Consider the following 20,491-nt stretch of genomic DNA (forward strand, 5'->3'; position numbering starts at 1 on the left):
TAACTGGTGGCATGCAGCAGTTTCATTCCCCAACTAAGTTCTAATGCCCAGTGTCATTATATATGGTTTTTAAACAAAGAAACCTCTTTGCCAAAGGGAACATATGTTTTGATGTCATTTCTCTATATTCTCAATTTACCTAATTTATGTGTGAAGGCATCATTATTTATAGTTGAGACGAGTAACAATTCTTCAAGATAATATCTTTCACTGGGTCTTTCTTCCCATATAATCATTCTTTCCTGTTGATTCCCCAATAGGAAATATCTGCTTTAACAATCATCTCTTATCAGTTTTCCAGGTTTATCTATATACGTTATATACATTATATACATTATATACATTATATATATATATATATATATATATATATATATATATATAATGGTCTTGGAAACCAAACCGTTATATATATAGGGGATGGTTTCCAAGACTATCTAGCATTCCATAGACATGGAGACAGCGGGTATTATTCGGTACAGTCTGACACACAGAATTCCCTCAATACTGTTACTTATCAGTCAAGGACCACTGCTCTGGCTTTATAATTCAACATCATCATCACCATCACTCCCATAAATGCATTGGTCATTGGGGCACCATCATTGATGAGCAATCAATCAATTGTCTCCACCCCTGATGATTGTGAGTCAGTGCTTGAGTCTCCGCAAAGTCCATTCCTGTCCACTCTTTATTGATGTCAATCCATCTCATCTGTTCTTCTCTTCCCCTGTACTGTTCCTTGGGGGATGGTCTTGGATAGGACAGATGATCTTGTTACATGGCTATTCCACTTCAGCTTGCACTTCTTCACGGTCATCAGGAGGTCTTCATATGATCCAAAGCATTGGGTGATGATGTTGCAGACCTCTTCATTAGTGATGTGGTCGAAGTAGGAGATGCTCAAGATTTTACAGAAGTATCTCATCTCTACTACCTGTATTTTCCATTCAAGTTCTGGCTTAAGGGTCCATGCCTCTCACACATACAGAAAAATGAAGATGACCAATGCATGCAGCATTTTCAGTTTGGATTCTAGGGAGATGTTCTTATTCCTCCACATTGGCTTTAGCTTTGCCACTGCTGCTGTTGTCTGCACAAGTTTTTGCCCCAATTTCTGCCTTGGATCCTTCATCAGTGATGATTGCCCCCAAATACTTGAACTGTTTCACTGTCTCCAGCTCTTGTCCACTGACAGTGATATGTGAGCTGATTCCATCATGTTTGTTTGTCATCAGCTCCTTGTTTTAGCTCTGTTAATCTCAGAATGAAATCGGTTTTGCACCATGATGTAGTCAATCTGGCTGTGATGTAGATCATTAGGTGTGTGTCATGTTTATCGTCTGGATGCTTTATGTGCTCCTAATGTGTTTGCAAGAACCAGATTGTTATAGCTGGCAAACTCCAAACGACTCAATCTTTTCTCATTGGTTACCTCATTACAGAAAGGGCCACAATAATCTCACCAATCTGCCTGTGCATCAGTACCCACTTTAGCATTCCAATCTCCTTATACAATCAAGATATCTTTCTTGTGTACCTTATCGATGATGTCTGGGAGCTGATTGTAAAAATCTTCAAAATTTGCTCATCATCATAGTCTGTTGTAGGGGCGTAAACTTGTACCACTGTGATATTAAACAGTACTGCCTTTAGAAGGATGGAAATAAGCCTGCTGGACATTGGGTGGCATCCTAATACTGAATTCTTGATATCTTTATGCACAAGAAATCCTACGCTGTTGACATGTTTCTCCTCTCCACTGTAATAGAGTACATGGCCTTCTTCCATTAGTACGTCTCCAAAGTTCTTCCATCTGACCTCAGAGATTCGTAGGAGGTGCCAGGTGTATTGTTCCTTTTCATACGTGAGTTCTTTCAACCTGCCTATTTGTCCCATGTCCTTACATTCCATGTGGCTATGGTGATGTTATCTCTTCCACCGATCTTCTTTGTTGGGGTTACACCAGTAGTAAACTTGTCGTATCTATCCTGGTGAGAGACAGATGGCGCGGTCATTATTAACCTGGGCTGTGATCAATCCGGTATGGACATCGTTGACTTGTTCACCATATGGTGTGTCTTGGGCAAATTTCTAACCTGGCAGAGACCATCCCTCTCCAGGCAGTCCCCTTTTAGACACCTCTTATGACATGCAGGAGGAGCAGTGGGCCTATTCTGTCCCTGGACCCACAGGGGAAACAATTCAACATACTCTTTGTAATTATCATAAAGATTTTAAAGAAGAGTTGATATATGAATCTAGTATAAAAAAGAAAAGGACTAAAAGGGTTAATATTTGCTAACAGCTATTAACACTGGTGTCAGCCAGAGCAAATTATTCTCTCCACCTCTGGAAAGCAGGAAGGGAACTGGGTCTCAGGAGAAATGTCAGAATGACCATGCATCCTGGAAACACTCCTGAAGTGATGCAGTTCACACGTCACTCCTTGTTAAGAACTGCCACTAAAAGTACAATTTAGCCTGCAATCCTTACTTTCCCACTGATGGTGAGTAATTAAAAGAAGAAATTTTCTTTAAAATACCAAACCAAAGGCTGTAGATCAAATAAGTATCTTCCTGAATGTGGAAACATAAGTGCTAAATTAATCAGGTTTGAGATAATTTAATCTTGAATGAGACTCAGTGGAAAGAGGAAGGTTGTTTGTGCTTATGAAGTTAGCTGGAGCAGTCTCCTGTTCTGACTAGCTGTAACATTCACAGATTCATAAAAAAGATTTGTTTTATGTGAATTTGCCTTGTGTATACACCTAAGCTCAGTTCATCCCATTCCCCCCCCCCAATATATCACATTTTTTGATTATCATCTGAGATAATATGATTTATAGCAGCAGGAAAAAATAAGTGAATTATAGCATACTATTCTTCACAAAGGAATGCATTTGTCTTTTTCCACAAGAAAGTGTGAAATTTACTTTGAAATTGCCCTTGTGCTTGACACAGTGGGACATACTTTCAAAGTAGTCGCAAAAAGAAAAGGAGGACTTGTGGCACCTTAGCGACTAACAAATTTATTAGAGCATGTGGCCTTAAAAATCTATGAATACATGAAGGTAGTTGGATATCTATCCAAAATCTGCATGCAAATACTGGTTATTACTCTATTTACAAATTGCGGCTCATTTTTTTCATCAAAAATAAAATATTCTGACTAAATTAAAATATTAACAAAAAAGATTGATCAAAAAAGCACTTAATAGAAACAGTAGTAATTTGGGCTGAAATTTTTCTACTAGCTCTAGTGACTGTATTATTATACAGTCCTTCTTGTTTTCTAATGAACAAAAGTCTCAGACCAAAGGCTAAATTGTTTCCATCAGATAGCTTTGAATTCTAATCTCTATCTGCTGACATGTTGGTTTAATTTGTAGCTGATTGCTTCTTAAAAGAATGAAGAAAAGAAAGAAAGAACGAGCACATTATATCAGTCTGCAAAATGGCTGCATTGATTTTTTTTTAACTGTGGCTGCTGCTTGAAGAACATAATGAGTCTTGCAGCTATTCACTTTTGACATAAAACATATACAAAATAGTTATTACTAGTCCTGTTGATCCATTAAATTATGTGGCAGTAAATCACATAAAGTGGACACATAAGACCTGCATTTCACCTACCCTGCTATGTAATAAATGGATATGTGAGAATCTGGAGGAGGATACGCTAAGTAACTTGGATTTGATATTTTTTTAAAGGCTCTCTATCCACAGAAGCATAAAGGTAGTATAGCCTATCCTAGAACCGCAAGTGATGATCTCCCCAGATATTCAAAGCTAAGTATCATAAGGTCTGTGTAGTTATTATTTTTGAATGTCCTAAAATGTGCTGGGTGTCTCATAAACAAAAAAGACATAGATCCTGTCCTGAAGAGCAAATAACTGAAATTCAGATTTATGTAAGTGAGGGGCATTATCAAAGCATCACTGTCTTTCACTTGGTATTTGTACAATTGCCAGCACAATGAGAAGGAATCATTAGATACAGGATATAATTAGGGTTACACCTCCCCAGAAAACTATTCCTATCCACCATAACTTCAAAAATTAGGTTTAAACCTAAACAGTCCCTGCTCCCCTGTCCTTTCACCCAATCCACAGCTCCCACTTGTATGTGGGGAGGGAAGAGAGGGCTTTGGGATTTTCATCCTTGTAGGGATCTCCCTGCACAACATTCTCACTACCGGTGTGGGCTCTGCTGTCCTACCCAGTTGTTACATCGTGCCCCTCCAAAGCTTACTTTTTCTGTAGTAAGAGGTGGTGTATAAAAGAGCATGAACAGCTGACAATGTTTGCAAGGAATCTTTCTGCTGCAGACTGTCATCTCATAGTAGGAAGCAAAGGAGAGGCTGTCTCCCCATTTTCTCTCAGAGGAGGAAGTAGATGATGGAAAGGCAAATGGAAACAGCCGCAAGAGCAACTGACTGAACTATTGGCTATTTGCACTAGGATAACTTTTGGCCCAGTGAAGGGGGGCAGCATGAAGCCTATCCACTGTTTAAGTCCGATCATAGGACCTTCCTAGAGTAACAGAACACTTAATACAATGTAGTGTAGCTCACCTAATTTTATTGCAAGTCTTGCAATATTTGATGTTGTTCCTAAGCCTCCAGCTCCTGGATTCATCTGATTATATGAGAATTTCTGCTTTCATTTAAAACAAAAAGTAAGTGGCTAGCCCTCATGGCCGGGGAGAAGTGATCGAAAATATGTCTAAAATGTAAGCAAGAAGGTGAAGGGTTCCCCATAATTTATGTACATTTAAAACTCAGGATTAATTTTTCAGCATTTGGGGTTGGCAGTACTGCATACTGGAACAGTCCAAGGAGTACTAAATAATTTTAAAATCATTGTTTGATAAGTGTTGGTGATTTCTTTTTACTCAAATTCACAATTTCCCACTGTTTCCCAGGAACAATTTTCTAGATTGTGCATGTTGCTGGAGAATTAGGACATAAAATTGAGGTCATGACTAGTTATGGTTATTAAAGTGACACTGATACTTTTCACAAGGATAGGATGAATAGCCACAAAAACCTAAGAAAGATTCCAGTTTCAAAGTTCACATTATCCCTCTACTACGTTCTCCCTGTAGTTTCACTGGATAAACCATTTTCTTATTTACTTTCTGTCCTAAATCGCCCGCAGAGTGTCTAGGCACTGTTAAATCTGTCACAGGCTAGTCCAGAGGTTAGTTCATCTTGTGATTTAACTGGTTCATATTATACAGTATATTCAGTGTTCTCTAAATTTTGAATAGCATGAGGATGAGATGTGCTATATGTAAATATGTTGTTATTCTATATGAACCAGATTCTGAGGCCCTTGATCAGAAACTCCCATTGACACTAGTATAGCGTAAACAACTCTTGAAGGTTTTAATTTTGAGTCTTTCAGAGTAGCAGCCATGTTAGTCTGTATTCGCAAAAAGAAAAGGAGTACTTATGGCACCTTAGAGACTAACCAATTTATTTGAGCATAAGCTTTCGTGAGCTACAGCTCACTTCATCGGATGCATGCTGTGGAAAGTGCAGAAGATCTTTTTATACACACAAAGCATGAAAAAATAATCAAGTTGGGCCATTTCCAGCACAAATCCAGGTTTTCTCTCCTCCCGCTCCCCACCCCCACACAAACCCACTCTCCTGTTGGTAATAGCTTATCTAAAGTGACCACTCTCCTTACAATGTGTATGATAATCAAGGTGGGCCATTTCCAGCACAAATCCAGGGATGGCCCACCTTGATTATCATACACATTGTAAGGAGAGTGATCACTTTAGATAAGCTATTACCAGCAGGAGAGTGGGGTGGGGGGAGGTATTTTTTCATGCTTTGTGTATATAAAAAGATCTTCTACACTTTCCACAGTATGCATCCGATGAAGTGAGCTGTAGCTCACGAAAGCTTATGCTCAAATAATTTTGAGTCTTGTAATATTTGATGTTTATCCTAAAGCCTGAGGTCCTGGAGTCATGTCATTATGTGATAATCCCAGCTTTCATTTAAAATAATAATAATAATAATAATAATAATAAAACATTTCTAGTCCTCATATCTGTGGAGAAAATGTGAACTCTAAATGCTAAAAAAACCCCAGAAATCAAATAAATGAACCCCAAGTTATTATTTCTTAAGATCTCATGAATTTTTAATTAATCCTATGATTTTTGAATAGTTAACAATACTATCAATTGGAGGGCTGAGAAAAAGCTGAGACCAAGACATTGTCTTGTAGCCCATGAGTTGGATCTCCATAGTCCTAATGGGCTGGTAGTCAGCTGCCTCCATGGTACTATCTTCCCCTTAGGAGGCCCCACCATGGCTCTACGGAGGGAGGTCTACAAGGTGCCATATTCATACCCACTTAATCCCTACATGTTTAAAATTGGAAATAATTCTGCCAAAATGTAAATAACAAAACAAAACACAAAAAATAAATATCCCCCAGAACAATCTCCAAATGCACATTATTTATATGAATACTGTATTGTAGTGAAGATTTCAAGGGCTACTGTGTTCAGCACAAAATAAGACATTTAGAATACAATTATCTAGAATTTGAAACTTATTCACAACTTTGTACAGCACTTATCTTTAATGACACAATCTTCACACGGCAGCAAAGTATGGAAATTCTTAGATCCTGAGACAGTTGGTAACTGATACAAGACACTGTTTAAAAATGAAACTATGAAAACATCTTAAGGTGCCAGATCAAGTGTAATTATATGAAAAGCCAATTCCACTTAGACCTATGAGAAATAGATTCAGATATCAAAGTATTCTCTTTATTTCACACAAGTAAAGGTAAGGAAGCATAATGTTTGTAGGGGTTAGAGACCTAGAGCTACAAGTGAGACGTGTAAATGTAATTATTGTACATAAAATACTTTGAAAATAGTAAACATATATTATTGACTTATATAATTGAATTTATAATTTAAATATAATTGAATTATATTTAAAAAAAGAGAACAGTGCAAATAGCTGATCAGAGCCTCAGCTGGTTGAAATCTGTGTAGCTCCACTGATTGCATTGGAAAATTGTTGTGGATCTGTCCCAATGATTTTTTGGTCTACTACCCCTGAAGTGTTTTTGTAGTTTCATTTTCCCTCCAGTAGTGCTCAGATATTCATTCCTAAATCATTGCAGTGGAATTACTCCAATTTACACCAGTTGAGGAAGTGTCCTAAAGTTTTCTAAAATTTAAAATCTAAAAAGCCATCGGTGCTTTTTCGTTTTAAACACCTGTATACCTCATAAATATGCTTCCTGTGGCATATTAATACATTTTTTTTTACTGCTCTGGGAGAACAGATCAGCTGTCTTTCTGAATTATTTCAACACTCCAAACAAACGTAAGATCTCACAATACTGAAATTGGTTGCAAACTATGTATGTGAAAAACAGAGTTTTCAGAAAAAAACAAGAACATAGTTTTATATTTCAGAATGTCTAATCAAAACCAAACTTGTTATATTTTCATTATAAATATAGAACCTGTATTATGCAGAAGTACAGCAGTATTTGTACAGTATATGCCAAATTCAGGAACCTACTGAAGCTTTTCAATTTACCTCAGTGGATATTGTTCAGGGCTCCACTATATGTGGGCTGTATGTAATATTGTATGTAAGACACTGCAGTTTGTGTTATATTTTGTATTATATAATAATATACGGAGATAAAAAGAAATACCATATTTTAAGGCCTCTCTACAAGGAGCAGAGTTAAGGTACAACATTCAGTGTCACTGTTTGTAATATTCTGAAGGAGTCATTCATTTATCATCCTTACCATTGCATTAATGCTACATTATTACATAGAATTTCCTTGGTTGAAAAGAAAAGAAAAATATCTGAGCTATTTATATGGTAAATTCTTTAGGCCCCAATTTTGGGATCTCATCAGCTTGGGTGTATCCTTACACGCACATAAAGTCTCACTGAAGTGAACAGAGGTATTCACAGGTGCTGGGGTTCACTTGCATGTAATATGATTGCAAAATCAGGGCTGTAATTTGGACCTATTTAGACTAATGCTTCCTGAACCAAGGTCTCCTTAAGGCCTCTTAAGCTCAGTAGTGTCCTTCACGTACAGTTTAGAGCGACACTAACATAAAACACAGCAAAGATTCTCATTGCTCTACATCATGCTAGCTTTGAAATTATCTTTTTTTTAAAAAGCACATGAACAAATAGAAACATTTAACTGATTTCATGCAGAGTTAATTCTCACACTCTCATGAATATTTACTTAGCCCTCTTGCTTGTCTAGGCAAAGGTACACTTTCACTTTTTCCTCTCTTCCTCCTTTGTAGGAAAAGTAACATCACACACACACACACATACACGCACACGCATACACACACAATAAAAGGTTATTGTGAGTTTCCCTTGATATATTCTTTGGGAATTTTCTCTCCTCTCTCAACATGTTAGTTGTGATACATCCCTGGGTTAGGAACATTTTAGACTATATTATTTTATTTTTGTCTAGTCTAGATTTCAAGTGCAGTGTGTATGTGTGTGTGTGTGTGGTGGTGGTGGTGGATTCAGTTTTGCACATGCTATTTGTTGCCTTTATATTTAAATTTACGCAGAACTGAGGGTGGATATATGATGTACTTTTGTTTTATATGCTTTTATGGGAAGCAGAATTGAGTCCATTGAGTTAATATTCATCAGAGGAAACATCAAAAAATTGCTATATTCCAGGTGTCTTAGTCTGTTGTGGTGCCTAATTTAAATACCTGTGAAAAAAGGAAAATAAGAACTCATTTTAGGAGACTTTAACTACATTCTTTTGAGTATGAAACTTATCTTTGCTTCCCTGACATCATTTAAAAGGCAAGGTCAGACTGTATATGAAAAAATAATAGATCTTTATTCCCTCATATAAACAGAATGTTGGAATACAGAGGTAATTGTTTTCCATTAAACATCTGATATTGAAAGGTTTTCTTTACATGACTCACCAGTGTAAATAAGTAAATTCTAATTTTGGATACTTAACTATGATGCTTCTAGCTCAAAAATTGATCACAAATCTAAAGTCAGGTTGTTTTCACCTGGATCATTCAATGGCAATCATTCATTAGAAATATGTTGGCTTACCCTGTAAAAATAATACTCTAAGCTCACAGAGTTTGGGAGTTGGGGAAACACTGTTCTTGTCTTTTAATTCTTGTATATTAAGTATTAGATCTGTGCTCCAGAAGTATAATATGGTTAAAAAATAAACTAGGAGATTAAAGCATTCATCCATGAATAAAAAAGTGAGAGGGATGGCCTATAAGGGCAGACTGATGCATGAGATGCATTAGAAAAAAGCTCAGCTGGCAAATAAGCAGGAAAACATGTTTTACCCACAGGTCAAAAAAAAAAAAAGATGCTGCACATCAAATTGCCAGAGATAAACTCAAATTTGAATAAGGAAAAAGAATCCTGCCCCATATTCACAACAAGAAATGCATCAGGCAAAATAAATTACTCTGTTCTTTGTGCCCTGGAAGACATAGAATGATGGGGAAAAAATCTCAGAATAAAACAGCATAGCTACCAAATAACGAGCACCTTTCAAAGTGAGGAAAAATACACTCTGGGGAATAAAAATCCCAGAATGAAGCAACTACAAAAATGGAATAAGATCCCGCTAGAGAGAGGAAAAGAAAATAAGTCATGAGAACTCAAGATACGTTAGCACTAAAAATAGCACCATATGAATTAAAGAAATCATATTCTATGATTAGAATATAAGAAGAAAAGGGCAAGGCTCTTACTATCATTGTTACGTCCACAAACAATGCAAAACTTTATCAGGGAATTAATTTCAATTCAAGATGTCTCTGTCCCTAAGCATACTTTTCACAGCTAGACAATGCCTGGACAGCAGATTAAAATTTTCCCTGAAAAGACAAGCATTGCTATAACCAAAATCATCTCTAGGATAAAATAAAAATCTGATCTCCAGAAGTTTATACTATTTGTAGATTACAGAAGCATATTCCCAGTAAAATTACATGTATGAAGTGGAGGAAGCTTTAATCATCAGCAAAGTTTGTGCAGTGGCAAACACAACACTATACATCTATTCAAACTACAGGTAAACCAAATATCCAGATATCTTAGCACCCACTGCCTAGCAATATAGCTTTGTGGGCTATGTATTAACATTTTGTAACAGAAAACCTCTACTCCGGAGAAATTTAACACCACATGCAGCAGTAAAAGCAATTTTATGCCCTGCTTGGAGAAGCATACAAATACAGAGAGATTTGTGTAGTCAGAAAAAATAATAGAAAATGACTAAATATAGGAGATGAAATTTTCAAACAAAATCCCTAACAACTTACTAAGTAAAATTAAGTACATATGCACATACACAAACATATACATACACATCCTTCCTGTTGGTTTGAATGCATATTTGATTGTGTGAACTATAAACATTTATTTCTGTAGTTAGGCCTGTTTTTAATGAATACACATTATGTGCAAGGTTATATTCACTTCTGATTTTATAACTGTGAAATAATAGATTTGTTATTCTCCAGTTTGAGTGGAAGACTTGAACATGCATCTGACAAGGAGTAAAATTTTAATCAAAAGAGGGGGTGAGTTATCACCACTCATTTTGTTTTGATGGTAAAAGTCCTTGAGCAGTGAGCACCCCAAACACAAGTGTTACACTCCAATATAATTACAGGCTATGTTTGGTCATAATTAAGGTTAAGTACTAGGAGTTAAATCCTGGCCCCACTGAAGTCAAGGCAAGATTCTATTGACTAAAATGAGGTCAGGACTTCACCCTATGTGTAGTTGCTCCACTTAGTGGAAGTCATCACTCTCCCACTTTCTAGAAGTGTTAAAAAGGGCAGTTGTGGGTAGAGAATAGGTGTCTAGGCAGACTATATCCTAAGTGCTATTCTCAACAAGCAAACAAAGATCCCAGATGCCCTACCTATAGCAATTGTGCTTGACATACCTGAGCACTAGGGTAGGGGGGATAGTTGGCAAAGCCTTGCTCCAGTGTAGTGGTAAGCAGGAGAATAATTTTGGGTGTGACGGTGGGTTGTGTTACAATTCTTCTCCTATTCCCAAACAACCAATGACCTCTGGGTGTGCTGGCTTCTGGTGACAGTTGGGGCCCAGGCTGCTTCCTACCAAGAAGACTAAGAGCCCAATCTAATGAGTTGGAGGGAGGTTATAGAGAAAGTTTAGGAATTGTAGAAGTTGTGATTCATTTGTTTGTGGAGGTATACCGTGGAGGAAGGAGAGAAATGAGACTGGTCAGAAGTACTTCAGAAGTCTATTCAGGTTCTAACATAGCTTTTCTGTTACTATACAGAAAGGAGGACACATGCTTTTTTCCCCAACCCTAGACTTTCAAAAAATCATGAGTCAGACTCACAAAAAAACTTGAGATTTCAAAGCTCATTTTATTTGAATCTTGTTTTTTAACAATTAGACTGCACTTGGGTCACATTTTCAAATTTTTCTCTGAAACTATGAGGATTAGAAATTTACTTTAAAAAAAAGAAAAAGGAAAGCTGATATTTTCATGTAATATTTCAGGTAGGTACTTAAAGGGAAAAAAAAACCCACCAAATATTGTGAGACTTGCAATGAAATTCTCATTGTTGGCAACACTAAAAATTGGACTGAAATGATCAACTATTGACAAAGCTCATTCCCATGTCGATCTGTTCTGCTCTGGAGCTTCCCTATCTTGAGAGATCTGAAAACTTCAGAAAATATGTTTCCATACAACTCTTCTAATATAAAATTTGACCTTTTATTTGGAATATTGTATTTCCTCAGAGATATTCTTCAGCAGACTTTCTTAGACACTGATTTATATATTTATAGCAAACTAGGTTTAAGGAATTGCTGAAGCTTTCATGCATGACAAACAACATGACCGTTTTGCTAAAATATTTCACAAATGCTCAAAGTATAAGTATAACCTCTCACCTCTTTCACAAACTGAAATAGGTCTAGCAAATCTGTATCTTAGCAGATCTAATAGAAATACCCTCAGAATGATGCCTGTTGACAGTTAAAAGAGTTAGTCTTAGACCTGGGACGGGATAAGAATAGTCCAACTGCAAAATAACTTCCTACTTACATTGCAAATACTGCAGTGTGCTGTACAAAAGTTGTATTTTTGAATGTAAGGTACATTATAGTATTCTGAAACTATTTGAAGATCACTGTAAGATGAATGTATAATAGTATAAGAAAAGGAGATCCTAGGTTGCCACTCTCTTTTTAAGATGCTCTGGGAAAAGAATAAAACAAATACAACAACTGTTGAGGGTGTGAGTGGGTTATTTTCCACTTGATTCAAAGGGCTGTCCTGATGAGTTAAAATCTATTAATTGATTTATGCTTTGAATGAACTTTAAAAAGATGTCCAGTTTTTGTGACTATTTCTGTATCTTATTGTTAAGGCTATAGCTTTATTATAAACTCATTTGAGTCAGTTTATGATTGTGTCTCTATATTCATTTCAGTGAGTTGCTCCTGATTTTAATAGTGTGAGATTAGAACCAGGCTCCCTATGTTTTTATTGTAATTATAGTTTAGACATAGTAAAAATAGTAGTAAACAAATCAAGCAAAAACATGACAACATGCTAATTTTCTTTGCCACTCAGAATGGGCACACAGATCCTACTGAAGTGAAAAAAAATTTATTGATAAAGTAAACGCTAAAAATATGGTTCTATGCTTCATGAAATTGCTAGTTCTGTACCAAATAGCAACTTTGTTTGAAAAAGAAGCTGGAGATGGCATTATGGCAGAAGTTATCATAACATCAGACTGCTGTCCTGAAGCTTCTGATAGCAGACTCTTGAGAATAAGCTTAGAATGTTCCTCTTGATTTTAGGAATTTGAAAGCCTTTTACTTGCTGGTCTAAGTGGATAGTTACACCATACTTAGTACTGTTTTCAGTTGTCAAAATTCTCTCCCAACCCTCTCACCCCCATGTTCATTCATTGTTCATACTTATGGCATAGGTTTTATCTTTGATGTCCAAGGTCCCATCAGAGTAGTACAAGTACCCAAACCCAGGTGATCCTGTAGGCACTTTGGTCTGCTTTATGCAACTTGGAGATAAGCTTAGGAAACATTATAAAACACATTGTTATAACTCATTGGATGGGTTCTAGCCATACAATCTGTGTGCCTCATCTATAACATGTGTGAGAGCCTGTCAGAGGGGACAACATGCTCTGGTTTTGTTCTCAGTCCTCTTAAATTTTTCAGGCCCATTCACCTTACCTTTTACTGGAAGTCTGAAATTATAATGACCTGACTCTCCTTTGCATACTTGGTATTAATATATATAATTATGACCTCATGTTGTATCCACTCCTTATCATCAACATGCTGAGGGAATGTTGTCACTTAACTAAACTGAAGATCTTTTTACTTCTTTGGAAAATTAGTTAATCGCTCTTTCATTTGCAGATAAGAGGGCTAGGAATTAAATTGTGTGCATTCTTCACAAGCATTCTAGATTGGTTTTGAATGAAAGAGACAAAACAACTTGTTATGAAAGATTAGGTGGGGATTTTGTTGAACCCTGGCTGGAGCATGGTAGAACTACAGTTTCTTTAAAAATACTGATTGTGATTTAGTCTTGTATACATTTTCAGTTAAAGTTGTTTTTAGCATTGACTCAGCTGTATCCATTGCTGATGCCTGTTATCAGCAAAGGAGATATTTCCTAGTGTAGGCACAGACACAGAAGCCCTAGCCTTAAGCCTTCTAATTATCTAAAGAATAGAGAACTTCAGCCAAGAAAGGAAAAAAAGTCAGCTAAAAATAAGTTTATTGGGAAGTATAAACAAAGAGATATAATGCAAATTGTGGGGGAGATTGTGCCTTTGGCAAAGGGCATTTCAGCACCCAACTCCCATTGAGTTTCAAAATCTCCCACTGTGTTGTTACCTTAACTATAGCAATCACTATTGGGAGCTACTATAAAACAACATTTGAATAGAAGCGTAGGTTTTAAAATCTCCACCAGCACACTTGAGAAAATAAAGAAATCATATCAGAATTAGAAAGAAACCACAAACTGTCCACCTAGACTCATGCACAGGGCTTTCTATGCAACTCCTCTCCAGGTGAAAGTAAGGATTTTAACAAATGTGTCTTTAATGGTTATCAACAGTCTTTCTCTCACTGATGAGTCATGCTGTGAGGCTGACTTGAAGAGTTAGATTTTGAAAAATGGAAGAGGGAAAGAAAGAAAAGGTTTTTAGTAATAGCAGTTCAAACATCTAAAATGCTACACACTATACTAAGAAACACTGATGTCTCAGAAAGCATATGCAGTATTTGGCAGTGTTCTGCACTCCATGCAGCCTTTATGCAGTCAGGAACAAGAAAAAAAAAGTCTGATTTTTGTTCATGTTTACAGACTTAGTGCTAGCTACTTGCCGTCCAACAATGTTAGCCTGAGCAAAATGAATTTAGTCTTGCAAGAGTCAAGTCACTTTGTTTCCTTAACATGCCACAAGTTCTGAAGATCAGAAGATGGACAATTGGAAAGGGGAGGATTCAGAAATGGCTATTTATTTGCATTCAGAATTCTGGTCTTCTTTGTTGTTTTTACCAATTGCCAATAGCTCATACTTTCAATGTATCAGTGTCTCAGAGCAACTGTTTGGCTTGCAGGAAGATTTAGAAAAAAAAACAAAAACAAAAACACCACCACATGCATGCACACACATGAGCTAATGTCCACTGATGTGTTACTAATATGAACATCAACTTCATTACAAAGATAGTTGTGTTGTTTTCCATTGCCTGGAAACAAAGTAAGCTCTTGCTTGATGATTCAAGTATTTGAGGGATTCCTCTGATTCAGATGGGCTGATCTTTTTCGCAGGTACAGACATATGTCTGGAAAGGATGGATGTCATTTTGACTGTGGTTGAGTATTAACTGTATTGACCAATTTTTCTTAATACTGTTCTAGAGGTGCTGGTGGAGCTTTCAGCTTCTATAGTTACCCCAAAAACAGAATTAGGGTACCCCCAGAATAACCCACTTATTGCCTCCTCTCAGGTTACCAAGGGTTCTTTTAAACAGTCCATCTTACATATCTGTTCTCGTCAGATATGGGTCTGCAGGGTGATCAAGGAATATCTTGGGCTTGCCAGATAACTCCCCAGAACATCTCAGACCTGTTACACCCAGAGGACACGAACACAGCCTTCCAATAAATGATTTACACAAGCAGTGTTCTTTTCCAAAACAAGGCACTCTTTTAATGGTGTGAACAACAATCCCTGACACAATAATAATAAAAACACAGATCATAGGTGCTGGAACTAGGGGAGCTGGGAGTGCTGCTGCACCCCTTGGCTTCAAGTAATTTCCATTATATATGGGGTTTACAGTTTGATTCAGTGGCTCTCAGTATCCCCACTATAAAAATTGTTCCCGCACCCTTGACTCAAATCCCTTACAACAAGTTAAAGAGCACTCCAAACCATATTGCCTTACAGTTTGAAGTGATTCTAAGTGATGTGCCCCGCTTCAGATGGCCAGTCTTCCACAGGTTGCTGACAGCAGTTCTTAGATGGTCTTTAGATCTTACATACATAAATTCCTCTTACAATCAATACAATACAAACATTGATCTTTATAAACCCACAAACACACATATACACACTAACACTAAACTATACTATAACTGTGACTATAACTATAACTTTGTCTGACAGACTTACTCTGGTGATTGTGCTGCACCGTCTCTCCTATGCACTCTCTCCGAATCTTAATTTCTCTCCCTCTTCTCAGCTGTTTTCTTAACCTGTCTTCTTAGATGTCATCTGTCTGCCTAACTCTGTCTGCTGTCAACTGACACACTGACCTTTATACCATTTTTCAACCCTATTTTAGACACAACATCATCCTGCTGGTTTACCTTCTTTTGCTAACTACCAGTTCTATTTTCAGCTTGCAACCGTTATTTACCTGATAGTCTTATGATCTGCCAAATCATTGTTGAGCACCTTTTCCCCACCAATCCTATATTTAGAAATATGTGACCTGCAGCTTCCATCTAATGGTGGGGTGACTCTTGCGTATTCAAAATGGAAGCCCAGGATAAAAAAGGGAGTCTGGGGACTTCAAAATAGAGTTTCTCTGGTATCACTATCTGTTAGTTAAACCTGTTCTCCTAAAAACTTGTAAAATCTAGCTCACATCTATTGGGGAAGCTGTTTGTAGATCATTAGTTCCTCCAACACTCTATACAGGTCATAGATATGCTGCAAAGAAACAGTTGTTGGGCCCATGTTTAAAGAACCATCTCATAATGCTGGTGATTTGCTGTTACCCTCTCTCACCATCCCATCATGGGCTATGCAGCATATCTATGACCTGTCTAGATGTGAGGACCTAAACAGCGGAATGAGTCAAAGATGACACCCAGATTATGGGCATGAGTGACAGGCAGGATGGTGGTGCATTCCACAATGATTAAGAAAAGAGGTGCTGGGGAGGGTGAGAAAATTAGGAGCATTATTTCACTTGAGCTGATGGCTAGATATCCATGAAGACATGTCAGGAAGACACGTTGAGTTTTTAATTAGGATCAAAGGAGACAGGGCTGGAGTAGAGAGCTAGATCTAAGAGTGAGCAAGATGGTAGCTGAATTTGTGTTTGTGGATGAGATTACTCAGAGATAAGGTGTAGCGGGAGAAAAGGGAACCACGAACATAACCCTGGAACCGCCAAAGAAAGTAGATTAGATCAGTGGTTCTCAACCTATTTATCATTGTGGGTGCAGATGCAGCTCTCTACGTGTTATGTGGGCTGCATCCACACAATATATATACTACCTGTATGGCTCTCAGGATGTCACATGGGCCGCAGCTGTGTGCTGATTGGGTCACAAGTGGCCCATGGGCCATAGGTTGAGAACCACTGGATTAGATGAATTATGTAACTAAGCCAACTATTGGAAAGAATTTCAAATATCACAGTTGACTATATAATTTAGAATATATGGTTTATATAGAATATAAATATAGAATATAGAATAATTTAGAATAATATGCTTTAACTGAAGCTTCATACTTAAAATTTAACTGATGCAAGTATTCATGCTAATAAAGTTCAACTTGCATTGTAATGGAAACAGAACACTAAAGGGGTTAAATGAACATGCAGCAATGTTTTCCTCACTCCATTGTATTGATTCATATTCATTAGTTGAACCCATATTCAGAAGAGTACATAAGGGAGAACTGGATGGGCTCAGGGTTTTGGAGCCGATATGGCCATAGAATCATAGAATCATAGAATATCAGGGTTGGAAGGGACCTCAGGAGGTCATCTAGTCCAACCCCCTGCTCAAAGCAGGACCAATCCCCAATCAAATCATCCCAGCCAGGGCTTTGTCAAGCCTGACCTTAAAAACTTCCAAGGAAGGAGATTCTACCACCTCCCTAGGTAACGCATTCCAGTGTTTCACCACCCTCCTAGTGAAAAAGTTTTTCCTAATATCCAACCTAAACCTCCCCCACTGCAACTTGAGACCATTACTCCTTGTCCTGTCCTCTTCTACCACTGAGAATAGTCTAGAACCATCCTCTCTGGAACCACCTCTCAGGTAGTTGAAAGCAGCTATCAAATCCCCCCTCATTCTTCTCTTCCGTAGACTAAACATTCCCAGTTCCCTCAGCCTCTCCTCATAAGTCATGTGTTCCAGACCCCTAATCATTTTTGTTGCCCTTCGCTGGACTCTCTCCAATTTATCCACATCCTTCTTGTAGTGTGGGGCCCAAAACTGGACACAGTACTCCAGATGAGGCCTCACCAATGTCGAATAGAGGGGAACGATCACGTCCCTCGATCTGCTCACTATGCCCCTACTTATACATCCCAAAATGCCATTGGCCTTCTTGGCAACAAGGGCACACTGCTGACTCATATCCAGCTTCTCCTCCACTGTAACCCCTAGGTCCTTTTCCGCAGAACTGCTGCCTAGCCATTCGGTCCCTAGTCTGTAGCGGTGCATTGGGTTCTTCCGTCCTAAGTGCAGGAACCTCATCAGGTTTCTTTTGGCCCAATCCTCCAATTTGTCTAGGTCCCTCTGTGTCCTATCCCTGCCCTCCAGCGTATCTACCACTCCTTCCAGTTTAGTATCATCCGCAAATTTGCTGAGAGTGCAATCCACACCATCCTCCAGATCATTTATGAAGATATTGAACAAAACCGGCCCCAGGACCGACCCCTGGGGCACTCCACTTGACACCGGCTGCCAACTAGACATGGAACCATTGATCACTACCCGTTGAGCCCGACAATCTAGCCAACTTTCTACCCACCTTATAGTGCATTCATCCAGCCCATACTTCTTTAACTTGCTGACAAGAATACTGTGGGAGACCGTGTCAAAAGCTTTGCTAAAGTCAAGAAACAATACATCCACTGCTTTCCCTTCATCCACAGAATCAGTAATCTCATCATAGAAGGTGATTAGATTAGTCAGGCATGACCTACCCTTGGTGAATCCATGCTGACTGTTCCTGATCACTTTCCTCTCGTGTAAGTGCTTCAGGATTGATTCCTTGAGGACCTGTTCCATGATTTTTCCGGGGACTGAGGTGAGGCTGACTGGCCTGTAGTTCCCAGGATCCTCCTTCTTCCCTTTTTTAAAGATTGGCACTACATTAGCCTTTTTCCAGTCATCCGGGACTTCCCCCGTTCGCCACGAGTTTTCAAAGATAATGGCCAATGGCTCTGCAATCACATCCGCCAATTCCTTTAGCACTCTCGGATGCAACTCGTCCGGCCCCAGGGACTTGTGCACGTCCAGCTTTTCTAAATAGTCCCTAACCACCTCTTTCTCCACTGAGGGCTGGCCATCTACTCCCCATGTTGTGATGCCCAGCGCAGCAGTCTGGGAGCTGACCTTGTTCGTGAAGACAGAGGCAAAAAAAGCATTGAGTACATTAGCTTTTTCCACATCCTCTGTCACTAGGTTGCCTCCCTCATTCAGTAAGGGGCCCACACTTTCTTTGGCTTTCTTCTTGTTGCCAACATACCTGAAGAAACCCTTCTTGTTACTCTTGACATCTCTTGCTAGCTGCAGCTCCAGGTGCGATTTGGCCCTCCTGATTTCATTCCTACATGCCCGAGCAATATTTTTATACTCATCCCTGGTCATATGTCCAACCTTCCACTTCTTGTAAGCTTCTTTTTTATGTTTAAGATCCGCTAGGATTTCACCGTTAAGCCAAGCTGGTCGCCTGCCATATTTACTATTCTTTCGACTCATCGGGATGGTTTGTCCCTGTAACCTCAATAGGGATTCCTTGAAATACAGCCAGCTCTCCTGGACTCCTTTCCCCTTCATGTTAGTCCCCCAGGGGATCCTACCCATCCATTCCCTGAGGGAGTCAAAGTCTGCTTTCCTGAAGTCCAGGGTCCGTATCCTGGTGCGAACCTTTCTTCCCTGCGTCAGGATCCTGAACTCGACCAACTCATGGTCACTGCCCCCCAGATTCCCATCCACTTTTGCTTCCCCCACTAATTCTTCCCGGTTTGTGAGCAGCAGGTCAAGAAAAGCTCCCCCCCCCCAGTTGGCTCTTCTAGCACTTGCACCAGGAAATTGTCTCCTACGCTTTCCAAAAACTTCCTGGATTATCTATGCACCGCTGTATTGCTCTCCCAGCAGATATCAGGAAAATTAAAGTCACCCATGAGAACCAGGGCATGCGATCTAGTTGCTGGAAGAAAGCCTCATCCACCTCATCCCCCTGGTCCGGTGGTCTATAGCAGACTCCCACCACTACATCACTCTTGTTGCTCACACTTCTAAACCTAATCCATAGACACTCAGGTTTATCTGCAGTTTCGTACCGGAGCTCTGAGCATTCATACTGCTCCCTTACATACAGTGCTACTCCCCCAACTTTTCTGCCCTGCCTGTCCTTCCTGAACAGTTTATAACCATCCATGACAGTACTCCAGTCATGTGAGTTATCCCACCAAGTCTCTGTTATTCCAATCACGTCATAATTCCTTGACATCACCAGGACCTCCAGTTCTCCCTGCTTGTTTCCAAGGCTTTGTGCATTCGTATATAAGCACTTGAGATAACCTGCTGATCGCCCCTCCTTCTCAGTATGAGGCAGGAGCCCTCCCCTCACAGACGTTCCTGCCTGTGTTTCCTCCCGGTATCCCACTTTCCCACTTACCTCAGGGCTTTGGTCTCCTTCCCCTGGTGAACCTAGTTTAAAGCCCTCCTCACTAGGTTAGCCAGCCTGCTCGCAAAGATGCTCTTCCCTCTCTTCGTAAGGTGGAGCCCGTCTCTGCCCAGCACTCCTCCTTCATGGAACACCATCCCATGGTCAAAAAATCCAAAGCCTTCTCTCCGACACCACCTGCGTAGCCATTCATCTGTTGAAATACAGCTCATGTCTGTGGTGTGCTATG

At 38.9% G+C, this 20,491-nt stretch overlaps 1 long non-coding RNA gene across 2 annotated transcripts in view; it reads right to left on the bottom strand.

Moving 5' to 3' along the window:
- Nucleotides 1–667: 667 nt before the first annotated feature.
- LOC141981297 (uncharacterized) overlaps nt 668–20,491 on the bottom strand; it is a 70,727-nt gene continuing 50,903 nt past the window's right edge. Inside the window, exons 3-4 of one of the 2 annotated variants that reach the window (XR_012637723.1) lie at nt 20,254–20,455; nt 18,594–18,700 (exon numbers count right to left, since the gene is read on the bottom strand). This is a non-coding gene — a long non-coding RNA (uncharacterized LOC141981297). Of the gene's footprint in view, nt 1,992–18,593; nt 18,701–20,253; nt 20,456–20,491 lie in introns of those variants that run through there. The other variant, XR_012637722.1, reaches the window with a different exon arrangement.

The sequence above is a fragment of the Natator depressus genome, chromosome 2 (genome assembly GCF_965152275.1).
Source record: "Natator depressus isolate rNatDep1 chromosome 2, rNatDep2.hap1, whole genome shotgun sequence".
Taxonomy (NCBI): Eukaryota; Metazoa; Chordata; order Testudines; family Cheloniidae; genus Natator; species Natator depressus.